This window comes from Siphateles boraxobius, unplaced genomic scaffold (genome assembly GCF_051911475.1).
Source record: "Siphateles boraxobius isolate OS27281-9 unplaced genomic scaffold, OSU_SipBor_1 22, whole genome shotgun sequence".
Lineage (NCBI taxonomy): Eukaryota > Metazoa > Chordata > Actinopteri > Cypriniformes > Leuciscidae > Siphateles > Siphateles boraxobius.
The window spans coordinates 24,340,097-24,351,936 of record NW_027508833.1 but is presented as its reverse complement, the minus strand read 5'-3'; positions in this window follow the sequence as shown (position 1 = coordinate 24,351,936).

The window sequence follows — 11,840 nt, the reverse complement described above, 5'->3', positions numbered from 1 at the left end:
CTAACATAGGGGGAAAGGGTTTAGCCATAGAATCCCACTGGGGTAGACTGAATGGACTCGGGGTTGATGTCGCCCAGCAACGTCCCAGCATCAGGACAATGTTGAGGTCGGTCCTCTCCAAAACATGCACCTCAACATACACAGGCTCCCGCAGGACTTTTGTAACCGGATAATCAGCATCACTGTAGTAGGACGTGTACGCCTCATCCCCGGAGGAAGAATACAGTGTTTAACCAGACACCTGGAGCTTTAGGCACACTTGGGTCAAAAACACTTACCTTCTGCACAGCCTTTGGTGACACAATGACCATTTGCCAGTCTAAGCTCCACCCTGAGGGGTCCAGGAGCAGCTACTGGTGGAGGTGGAGGAACGGTGTTGACCTCCACAACTAGAGCTTCCACAGACGTACCAGAGTACCTACACTGGAAGAGAAGCCTGGAAAACAAACAGTGAGCTTGTAGCATGTGTTAATGATTAGCATTTGATAAAGCATACATGACTTACTCAAAATGTGTGTCCCTTGTGATGGAACCAAGTGGTCCAATACCCACTTCATACGAAGACGTTATTCTGTTTTCATATACCACATATCCACTGTCCTGCAAATAGTAATACATTTGGCATCCAGTCCATTCTAAGCCATGCAGAACAAAACCACAAGCAGCTACTCACCATCATGCTCGTGTCACACGCAGTGACAGGGAACTGGTATATAGCAAAAAAAGGTTTGGATCCCACAGGACTGCAAGCTGGATCATTTTCACCCAGGAGACGGACTGAATCCAGGCTCAAACGAGGCAGCGTAACATCTCTAGCCACCACTACCACAAACTGACCATCTCTTATACACTGGACAGTCACTGGAACAAGGTACAAGAGCAGTTATTGATGAGGATCAGTTTAACACAAACACCTTTACATTGACTCATCACTCTTACCTGCCTTCCCATAGTAACACTGCTGTCCGTTAAAGCAGCAGTTAATAGCTACACACTCAACACCACTGATTCCAGGTGGTCCACATTGGATCTGCTCATAATCAGCTACAGCACATTTGTCAAGCAGCTCTCCCTGTGCCACTGGCTGCTTAGGCTGAAACTGCTGAGGAAACTGTTGACTAGCTTGTTGAACTGACTGAGAAAACTGTTGACCAGCTTGCTGTTGAACTGACTGAGAAAACTGTTGACTAGCTTGTTGTTGAAATGACTGAGGAAACTGTTGACAAGCTTGTTGTTGAACTGACTGAGGAAACTGCTGAGGAAACGGTTGACTAGCTTGCCACTAAACTGACTGAGGAAACTGCTGAGGAAACTGTTGACTAGCTTGCCATTGAACTGACTGAGAAAACTGTGGACTAGCTTGCTGTTGAACTGGCTTAGAAAACTGTTGACTAGCTTGCTGTTGAACTGGCTTAGAAAACTGTTGATTAGCTTGCTGTTGAATTGGCTGTTGAAACCGCTGGTCAGTTTGCTGGAACATTAGAGCTTGAGGATTTTGGGGCAGATTACTCCACTTTGGAACAGCATGTCAGAAAGCACATAACCAAACACAAAGTGCCAGAGACTGAACAGCACCCTAACTTCCTGCCATTGTTTAACAGCTAGTCACACTGTTGAGATGCTGCCCTTTTGTCTTTTTGTACTCTACAGATTTTGGCTAATTAACGATAATCCCTCCCTTTTCATTAACAGTCATAATTTTCCAGACTTGCATGAGTGTGGTGTTTATGCAACTGGGTGTTTCCATTTGTTTTTAAGATTAAATTTTCCTTGTTTTTCCACCCTTTTTGAACGTATATACACTCACCTAAAGGATTAGTAGGAACACCTGTTCAATTTCTCATTAATGCAATTATCTACTCAACCAATCACATGGCTGTGGCTTAAATTTATTTAGGGGTGTGGTCCTGGTCAAGACAATCTCCTGAACTCCAAACTGAACGTCAGAATGGGAAAGAAAGGTGATTTAAGCAATTTTGAGCGTGGCATGGTTGTTGGTGCCAGACGGGCTTGTCTGAGTATTTCACAATCTGCTCAGTTACTGGGATTTTCATGCACAACCATTTCTAGGCATTAAAAAGAATGGTGTGAAAAGCAAAAAACATCCAGTATGCGGCAGTCCTGTGGGCGAAAATGCCTTGTTGATGCTAGAGGTCAGAGGAGAATGGGCCGACTGATTCAAGCTGATAGAAGAGCAACTTTGACTGAAATAACCACTCGTTACAACAGAGGTATGCATCAAAGCATTTGTGAAGCCACAACACGCACAACCTTAAGGCGGATGGGCTACAACAGCAGAAGACCCCACCGGGTACCACTCATCTCCACTACAAATAGGAAAAAGAGGCTACAATTTGCAAGAGCTCACGAAAATTGGACATTTGAAGACATTCAGATGGTAGAGTCAGAATTTGGCGTAAACAGAATGAGAACATGGATCCATCATGCCTTGTTACCACTGTGCAGGCTGGTGGTGCTGGTGTAATGGTGTGGGGGATGTTTTCTTGGCACACTTTAGGCCCCTTAGTACCAATTGGGCATCGTTTAAATGCCACCGCCTACCTGAGCATTGTTCCTGACCATGTCCATCCCTTTATGGCCACCATGTACCCATCCTCTGATGGCTACTTCTAGCAGGATAATGCGCAATGTCACAAAGCTAGAATAATTTCAAATTGGTTTCTTGAACATGACAATGAGTTCACCGTACTAAAATGGACCCCACAGTCACCAGATCTCAACCCAATAGAGCATCTTTGGGATGTGGTGGAATGGGAGCTTCGTGCCCTGGATGTGCATCCCACAAATCTCCATCAACTGAAAGATGCTATCCTATCAATATGGGCCAACATTTCTAAAGAATGCTTTCAGCACCTTGTTGAATCAATGCCACGTATAATTAAGGCAGTTCTGAAGGCGAAAGGGGGTCAAACACAGTATTAGTATGGTGTTCCTAATAATCCTTTAGGTGAGTGTAGAATGCACATATTGAGCTGAATTCAGAATGGTTTACTAGTACTATTTCTGCCGTTCAGAATTCAGCATTTGTTTTATGATTCATCATTTGAATATAATAGTGGATGTTTTGGCTATTCTGGATTGTTTTTTCCAATTCTGGCTTGTGTATTCAGACTGACTCAAGAGTTTGACAGGATTATGTTGCAATGATATGGAAGCCTTTATCAGCAATAGCTGCTGTATTCTTAAAGGGTCACTCCACCCATTTCAACATTAATCTTTATTGAAAGTGGGTTATATATGTAGTCGAAATGTAAAAGAAATTTTGAATTTGGTGCCCTCTTGACCGAGAAAAGACAGAAAATAACTTTGGGGCGCATTTGTATGTAAGACAACAACTCCCACAATGCAGCTCCGCAAGCCACTCCCACTAATCCAGAACACCGCAAACATCAGAGAAATCACTCTTCCGTCTACAAGAAGGCTAGCTGCCAAATGAGTTTGAAATTCATTTCACAAAAAATGTCTAGTTAGTTGGCTGTGGCGAGCAGGACGAGGGCGAGGTACGTGAGAGGACGACGCAAGTGATAATGAATGACACCTGTGCAGCGGTCTCATATCTCTCACGGAGGAGCGGAAGCACAAAAGGAACAGGCCTGATTTTATGTTTTGTTTCTGTTGTGTGTGGCCAGCTGGCTTATACTTTTGTTTTGTATTTGTTTATTTTACTATTAAAACGTTCAAATGTTCGCCGGTTCCAGCCTCCTTCTTCCCACAACAACAAACCCCGTTACATTGGCAAACATTAGTGAATTACTTGTTTGTATTTCTTTCTATATGGTGAATTATTGCATGATACCTGGATGTTCAGTCAGGCGAAACTAGGATGGTTCACATCACAACACAAACGTCCGTGTGGTCGTCTGATTCAGAGATTTCGTCCAGGAGAAATTGCGATCGTTGAAATTCTCTGCAGCAGACGGACTCTATCTGTGTCCGTAGCGCACAGCGAGAGCACACGCACCAGCAGCCCGCCTCAGCTCGACCCAGTCCGGGCTCCTCGTCCGCGACAGGCAGCCGCCTCCTGATCCTCCATCAGCCTCAGCTGCTCTTCACTATATTGCGGCTCGTAAAGATAGCCACGAACAGCGGATTCGAGCAGCAGAATTTCAAAATCCTCTATTCCATATCATGTTTAGTTTCTTCCGTCATTGTTGTAACTTCCTATATCCACAGCGCTTGTTAGCTTAGCTTATAAACAAGATGGCTGATATTGCTTTCAGTATCTGCAAGTGAAGTCCCACCCACTGATCTGTGATAGCTCTGTTAGCGCATTAGGCACAACCCCCTATGGGCGGGTTTGAAAGGGTGGGAATTTGTGCTTGTAGTCTATACAGAAATCCCCCCTTTTTACACTTCCTCCTACAATGACGTCAAATGACGATTTTTGCGTCATTGTAGGAGGAAGTGAAAAAGGTAAATAGTAGATTTCTCTCGTCTCAGGGGAAAATGAAAGAATGTTGCACGACCATTCAATAGTATGACTGGTTGTCTAACAATGGACCTCTTAATGCAAATGGGTGGAGTGGCCCTTTAAAGGGAGAGAGAAAAGCAGTCTGCAGATCAAGCATCAACTTGGCACGCTACGCATAGGTCTGGCATACAGGAAAGAACTGTTTATTTTTTATGTATGTGATATTGTGTTATTTATTCTCTCTCCAACAATTCTAGATCGATTCAGAGAATTTCAGAATCGAGTCTGAGCTTAGTTTTAAACACAGATGCGTGATGACTCTGCGCGTGCTTTAGAAACAACCGTATTCTGCTTGCTTCTAATCTCTCTCTCTCTCTCTCTCTCTCTCTCTCTATCTCTCTCTCTCTCACTCACACACACACACACACACACACACACACACACACGACACCGCTCGAACCTTCCGAAAAATAAGCTTTCATAAAGTTCGGGGTTTAAAGGGTCACTCCACCCATTTGCATTAAGAGGTCCATTGTTAGACAACCAGTCATACTATTGAATGGTCGTGCAACATTCTTTCATTTTCCCCTGAGACGAGAGAAATCTACTATTTACCTTTTTCACTTCCTCCTACAATGACGCAAAAATCGTCATTTGACGTCATTGTAGGAGGAAGTGTAAAAAGGGGGGATTTCTGTATAGACTACAAGCACAAATTCCCACCCTTTCAAACCCGCCCATAGGGGGTTGTGCCTAATGCGCTAACAGAGCTATCACAGATCAGTGGGTGGGACTTCACTTGCAGATACTGAAAGCAATATCAGCCATCCTGTTTATAAGCTAAGCTAACAAGCGCTGTGGATATAGGAAGTTACGACAATGACGGAAGAAACTAAACATGATATGGAATAGAGGATTTTGAAATTCTGCTGCTCGAATCCGCTGTTCGTGGCTATCTTTACGAGCCGCAATATAGTGAAGAGCAGCTGAGGCTGATGGAGGATCAGGAGGCGGCTGCCTGTCGCGGACGAGGAGCCCGGACTGGGTCGAGCTGAGGCGGGCTGCTGGTGCGTGTGCTCTCGCTGTGCGCTACGGACACAGATAGAGTCCGTCTGCTGCAGAGAATTTCAACGATCGCAATTTCTCCTGGACGAAATCTCTGAATCAGACGACCACACGGACGTTTGTGTTGTGATGTGAACCATCCTAGTTTCGCCTGACTGAACATCCAGGTATCATGCAATAATTCACCATATAGAAAGAAATACAAACAAGTAATTCACTAATGTTTGCCAATGTAACGGGGTTCGTTGTTGTGGGAAGAAGGAGGCTGGAACCGGCGAACATTTGAATGTTTTAATAGTAAAATAAACAAATACAAAACAAAAGTATAAGCCAGCTGAGCTGGCCACACACAACAGAAACAAAACAAAATCAGGCCTGTTCCTTTTGTGCTTCCGCTCCTCCGTGAGAGATATGAGACCGCTGCACAGGTGTCATTCATTATCACTCGCGTCGTCCTCTCACGTCCCTCGCCCTCGTCCTGCTCGCCACAGCCAACTAACTAGACATTTTTTGTGAAATGAATTTCAAACTCATTTGGCAGCTAGCCTTCTTGTAGACGGAAGAGTGATTTCTCTGATGTTTGCGCTGTTCTGGATTAGTGGGAGTGGCTTGCGGAGCTGTGGCTTGCGGAGCTGCATTGTGGGAGTTGTTGTCTTACATACAAATGCGCCACAAAGTTATTTTCTGTCTTTTCTCGGTCAAGAGGGCACCAAATTCAAAATTTCTTTTACATTTCGACTACATATATAACCCACTTTCAATAAAGATTAATGTTGAAATGGGTGGAGTGACCCTTTAAAATTATCTTGCATTTCTACTATTATGCTCTTATATGTGTTCATGTTTTTGAAAGCTGCATTCATTTAATCACATTGATTCAAATAGTCACATGATCCTTTAGAAATCATTCTAATTTGCTGATTTGCTGCTCAAGAAACACTTATGATTATTATCAATGCTTTGACACTGTCTGCCAGCATTGAGTTTGTGACTGGGCAAACTGTTCTGTCGTTGGCTGCACAGAACACTTTTTGACCAAAAATGTCACAGCTGTCTCATAAATACCTCAGAGAACTGTTTCAACTTGTGCAAAAGTTTAACATGATGGTACATGCAAGTCGATGAGATGAATCATTTTAACTCCACAACGACTACACAAAATGTATCCACTAACCATTCAGAAATGCCCAGGTGCAGTTTAAAAGTTGCAACCTCTTTCTGAGTCTCTCCTGCACTACGCTACTGGTTATTTCTGAGATTTTGAATGAGTGAGATTATTCGCGTGTCTTGTTATTGAGTATCCGAAGCTCAAGTAAACGATCAGCTGTCTTCTGGACTAAAGCCGGAGACGGAGAGAAGCAGCTCATTTGCATTTAAAGGGACACACACAAAACCGGCGCGTTTTTAGACTGTAAAAAAAATAGGTTTTTCCTCACACCCAAAAAGGAGCAAATTTGACAAGCTATAATAAATGTAAATATAATATAATACAATATAATAAATTATTTGGGGGTATTTTGAGCTGACATTTCAGACACATTCTGGGGACACCATAGTTTTACTGTATGTTAGGCTTCATCTTGTGAAAAGGGGCATATGTCACCTTTAATTAAACTCACAAACACACTGCAGTTCTTTCACAAACCACAGTTCGTAATGTGATGTTTAATGCACTTCATGTTGTTGATAACAATTAATGGAATATGCTGTACTTTCTTTCTCTTTGTATATATATATATATTTTTTATCAATATTGTACAATATTATTCTATTCAATTCAATGTGATAAATGCGTTAGGTCAAAACTAATCTAAAAGTAATCAAAAAGTAGTCAGATTACATTACCTAAAATGTGTAATGGATACGTTATGAACTAATTTTTTTATCATGTACTGTAATTTTTGGAATCAGTAACAGACTACAATTTGTAAGTTATCTACCCTGCATTAGGGGCGGAGCCAGACGATGTAAACATTCGGGGCTTACATACAACACCCTTGGGGTTTCAATCGCTAATGTCTGAACGGCCCCTCAAGTTCTTCACCCACCCAAATATATAATGCTTTAACTTATTTAATGCTTAGTAATCATACTGCAGGACAGAGTCGCTCCACAAAACATAATTGGGAATGTGTAAATTAATGACAAATTAAAAATAGTTTTAACTAATTATACCAATTAAATAATTTTGAAATTGTATTTGACAAAATAATTTAATAATTATAGTGGAAAATCGATGTTCATTGCTGTCCGACTGAATGAATAAATATAAGGCAATAAAAAACGACTCGCCTTTTTCATTGAGGACAGTAAAATTGTATGTCAGATCAACTGTCCATCTAAATATATAACCATCATCTCCCGGTGGGGCCCCCAGCTCTGTTCCGGTGGCGAGAGGTCAGTCTGCGTATGCATGCCACAGACGAGCACTTCGGGAACGAGCCGGCACTGGGAACGTCACACACAATGGATTTATAGCTTCTTATCTGCATGCCATTTGCATTTGCGAGGAGATCTGCAGCACGGGCCCATTTTCTCCGTCTGGATATAGCGGAGCGGCCTCCACCGGTGCCCAGGGGCTCCTCAATGCATCACTCTCTCCCTCCTTCGGCTGCTAAACATTCCCACTGCATTAGCTAAGACAAGACATCAATTATACATGCTGTGGTTTCACTGTTGCAAAATACTATTTCCAGTTGGCTTAAATAGGATTAAAAATTAAATATTGCTTGCTGAAAAGGAATATGAAATCAGCTTGAACTTCTGCTACTTTCAAGCAGGACGTTTGGGGCCAGTGTAGAGCAAAGGGCTTGTTTTGGGGAGCTGCATGTTTGTGTTGTCCATGTGATGGCAAAAAGGGAAGACTTTTAATTAGCTGTTTTTGGTCTAGCAAATATTTACCCAAGCATCTCACAAACAAGTGCTTTTAAAAGTTTGATTTAAAGCAGGCCTAACAGATGGTGAACCAGGCGCTGGCTCATAACTCAACTCATAGCTGAGTTTCAGTGTGACCACAGGGTACCATTGCATATGTTAACTCAGAGGAAAAGAAGCTAATATTGGTATCAGTTCAGCCATTAAAATCTTAAACAGCATATTCAGATCTACAGCACAAGGAATCTTTGAAACTATTTCGCTTGGGGAAAAAGTGCATACGCACCACCAAATGTTCTTCACACTTCTCTTCATGGACTCAACCACTCCTCATTCTGCACGTCACTTCCTTAAAGAGCAATGGTCGACAGTGGTATGGGCCGGTCACGCCATGCAGGCCAGGCCTGATGGATCATCCCCAGACCTTCAGTCCTGCCTCGTCAATTATGAATAGCTACTTCCATTATGAGCACCACATCTGCTTTAAGGGCACACTTGCTCAAAGGAAAGAGTGCTCTGGCAGTAATCTTAGACATTCAAGAGTTTTTATGTATTTCTCCCTTTTTTTCATGCAAATACTAACTTTAAAGGCGATTTACTAGCCCATCTCAGCCTTATTTGCAAAGTCAACTATAAGGAAGTAGTTTGAGCGGCGTTGATTCCATTGGTTTGGGGCAGGAATATCAATCCAACCAATGCAGACTATTTGTTTTCGCTTCTTTGAAAACAGTAACATTTTCATTTGGTGGCTGGATGGAAAAATAATTCTTCAGCTTTAAAGTCAACATGAGATCAAAATCTACTTTTTATTGTAATAAAGTCAGCATGGAACAGAAGTGGCGGTCATCTTTTTGTGAGGTTTATCCGAGTGAAACAGCTTCTTGAACGAGGAAAACTGTAGGATGGGACTTGATTTTGTCCGTCAGGAATTGATTGGATCATAGTTGTTTGCTAATTGTTGCGATCTCATCAGAGTGACAGAGATTATTGTCCCGTCCTTGCGTCAGTGCACAAGTCATCAGAGATGAGATGTCCTTGTGAGGGGAAGTTAATGGAAGAGAATGCGCACCGATAATTTATGAATGTAAAAGAATATATGATCAATAAGTTATGACAACATATGTTTTTACATTGCTTTAACTCATTAAAAGAAGTTAAGCAATTTTCAACTAAACTAATCTTTATAAATCAGATTAATGCAATTCAAGAAAATTGTACTTAAAAATTCATTTTTTTTTACAGTACACTCCAAGATTCCAAGAATTTAAAAATTCAATTTTGATTTATTAGGTTAAAATTTAAAAAGTTTGTCTTTGTAGTCTTTTATCAAAGTGTAATACTTGCTTTGTCTATAAAATTACTTTCCTTTTCTGCTAAAATCTTATCATTTAACCACCTTTCATATAAAGACCACTTTTCACAATCCAATCAATTACCAATAGATAAAATCAAGTCCTTCAACAGTTTTTTGCTGTTGTTGTTGATGAGAAAACCAACTTTAAAAGCTGTGCATTACAGGCCACTACAGAGATATGGGTAACATGTCCAGACTCGTGAAAAACAAAGCTCTTCTATAGTTGTTCTACGAGTAGCTGTTATTCTGGGAGGCAAGAGACATTAGCCATTTAAATTGAGCTGCATGCATTTAACATTACTAAGAAAATATAAACACTACCCTAATATAATTTACTTGTTTAACATGCAATAGGCTCTGTGGTCAGAAGAAGCCGCCGCTACAAGTTACACTTCACTTTAGAGGACAAAGAAAAAAATAACAGTGACCACTTTAAAGGGTGGGAGAGCACAAGACAGTTTCTCTGTGATTGTTCAAGGGGACTTTATAACTATGACAGTTAACACTTTCCAGCCATAACCTGAGCTGAGAAACCACAGACCGGAAGTCATGTAGACTGATGTATTCTCATACAAGAACAAAATTGCTTTCTCTCACCTGCATCAACTGGAGACTATTTCCCACCACCTAACGTCTCATGTACCTAAACTGTTTGAAGAAGCAACTTGACGCATAAAATACAAATAAGGGGATCTTCCCACGGGTAGAGAAGTACAAGGTAGGCTACCAATAATCCTCAATTCAAGGCAGGTGGTGCCTGAACAAACTGAAGAGCTGCTCTTCTCATGAAACACGCTAGTTGACAAAGCAAGAAACCACCGACATTGGTTTAGCATTAGAAGACCTGAATAGCTGAAGAGTCAGATCTCACTGCATGCAGAAAGCTTTTATGAGACAACTTTTCCAATGTGCATAAACTGCTGGGAACTCTAACAGAATTTTACCCAAACTCTTATAAAACAAACAATGGTGTTAGAAACCAGTGTTGTAGTTGAGACCAGCTGATTCGAGTTCAGGCATAGACTTGAGTAGGTTGAGTCACTGAGTCAAACCGAGACTAGAAGGGGGTCAAGTCTGAGTCAAGACCGAGTCCAAATGACCATAAAAATACAGTCATGGACACGGGACACTGTTATCGAAGGCCCTGTTTACACCTGGTATTAAAATGGGTTTTGGTCGATCGGATCACTAGTAGATGAGGGAGACACATTCCCGTTTACACCTGATGTTTTATTCCGTCTCTTGTCCACTTACAACCTCTTATGTCCTGATTTCTTCAAAGGGAGGGTCTATGGGTGGGGAAATCTATTGGCTTCATCAAATCTTTCGATCTAATGGACCAAATAAGCTTTTAGACCCTGTTTATATCTGTGTTTAGCGTCATCAACTTGTGATCGGATCGACCAAAACGCATCTTATTAACAGGTGAAAACCGAGCCAAAGAACCTCCTTCACTTCACAAACAGTTTTTGATGTATTTGGGCTGAGTTGCTAAATGCATATTTTGGTTACATTATTGATTCAGGTCTTGAATAACAGGGGAGAAATTAAGCATTCCTGGGTTCTTTGAAGCACCAGTGGTGTCCAAAACTCTGAGGTTTTGGTTGATCATACAGTTCATGAGTAAAAATGTCATAAAAAGCAAAAATATTCTGCTCTTGCTACATCACTAATCAAAATCATTTGTGACATTGATCATGTGACTGTTTACAGATGATCGGTTGTTTTTGCTTCCACTGGAGAACTTGAACATCTATTCTTAGATGAACTTGTGGCGTTCATGCACCTCGAGCGCTGTTGTCAAAAAAAGCAAGTTGAAGTCCCGGAAATTCATTTGAATTTAATTACACTTAACTCAACTTCCATTAGAAGTCTCAAACTTTGGACCTCATTGTAGATGTTTTTTTGAAAACAATGGTTTTCCCATGGCATCAGGCTGTAAAACCCTTTCTGGAACAATTATTTTTAAGTATGCAACTTAAAAAGTCATCTCTTCATGACAACAGTACCGGTCGGGCCTCCACCACTTAACGCGCATGTAAATGTGACCTCGCAACCTTGGAAGAAAGTCCCCCTCTCTAAAGTATGGCACATGTATTGGTAAATACTTGCATT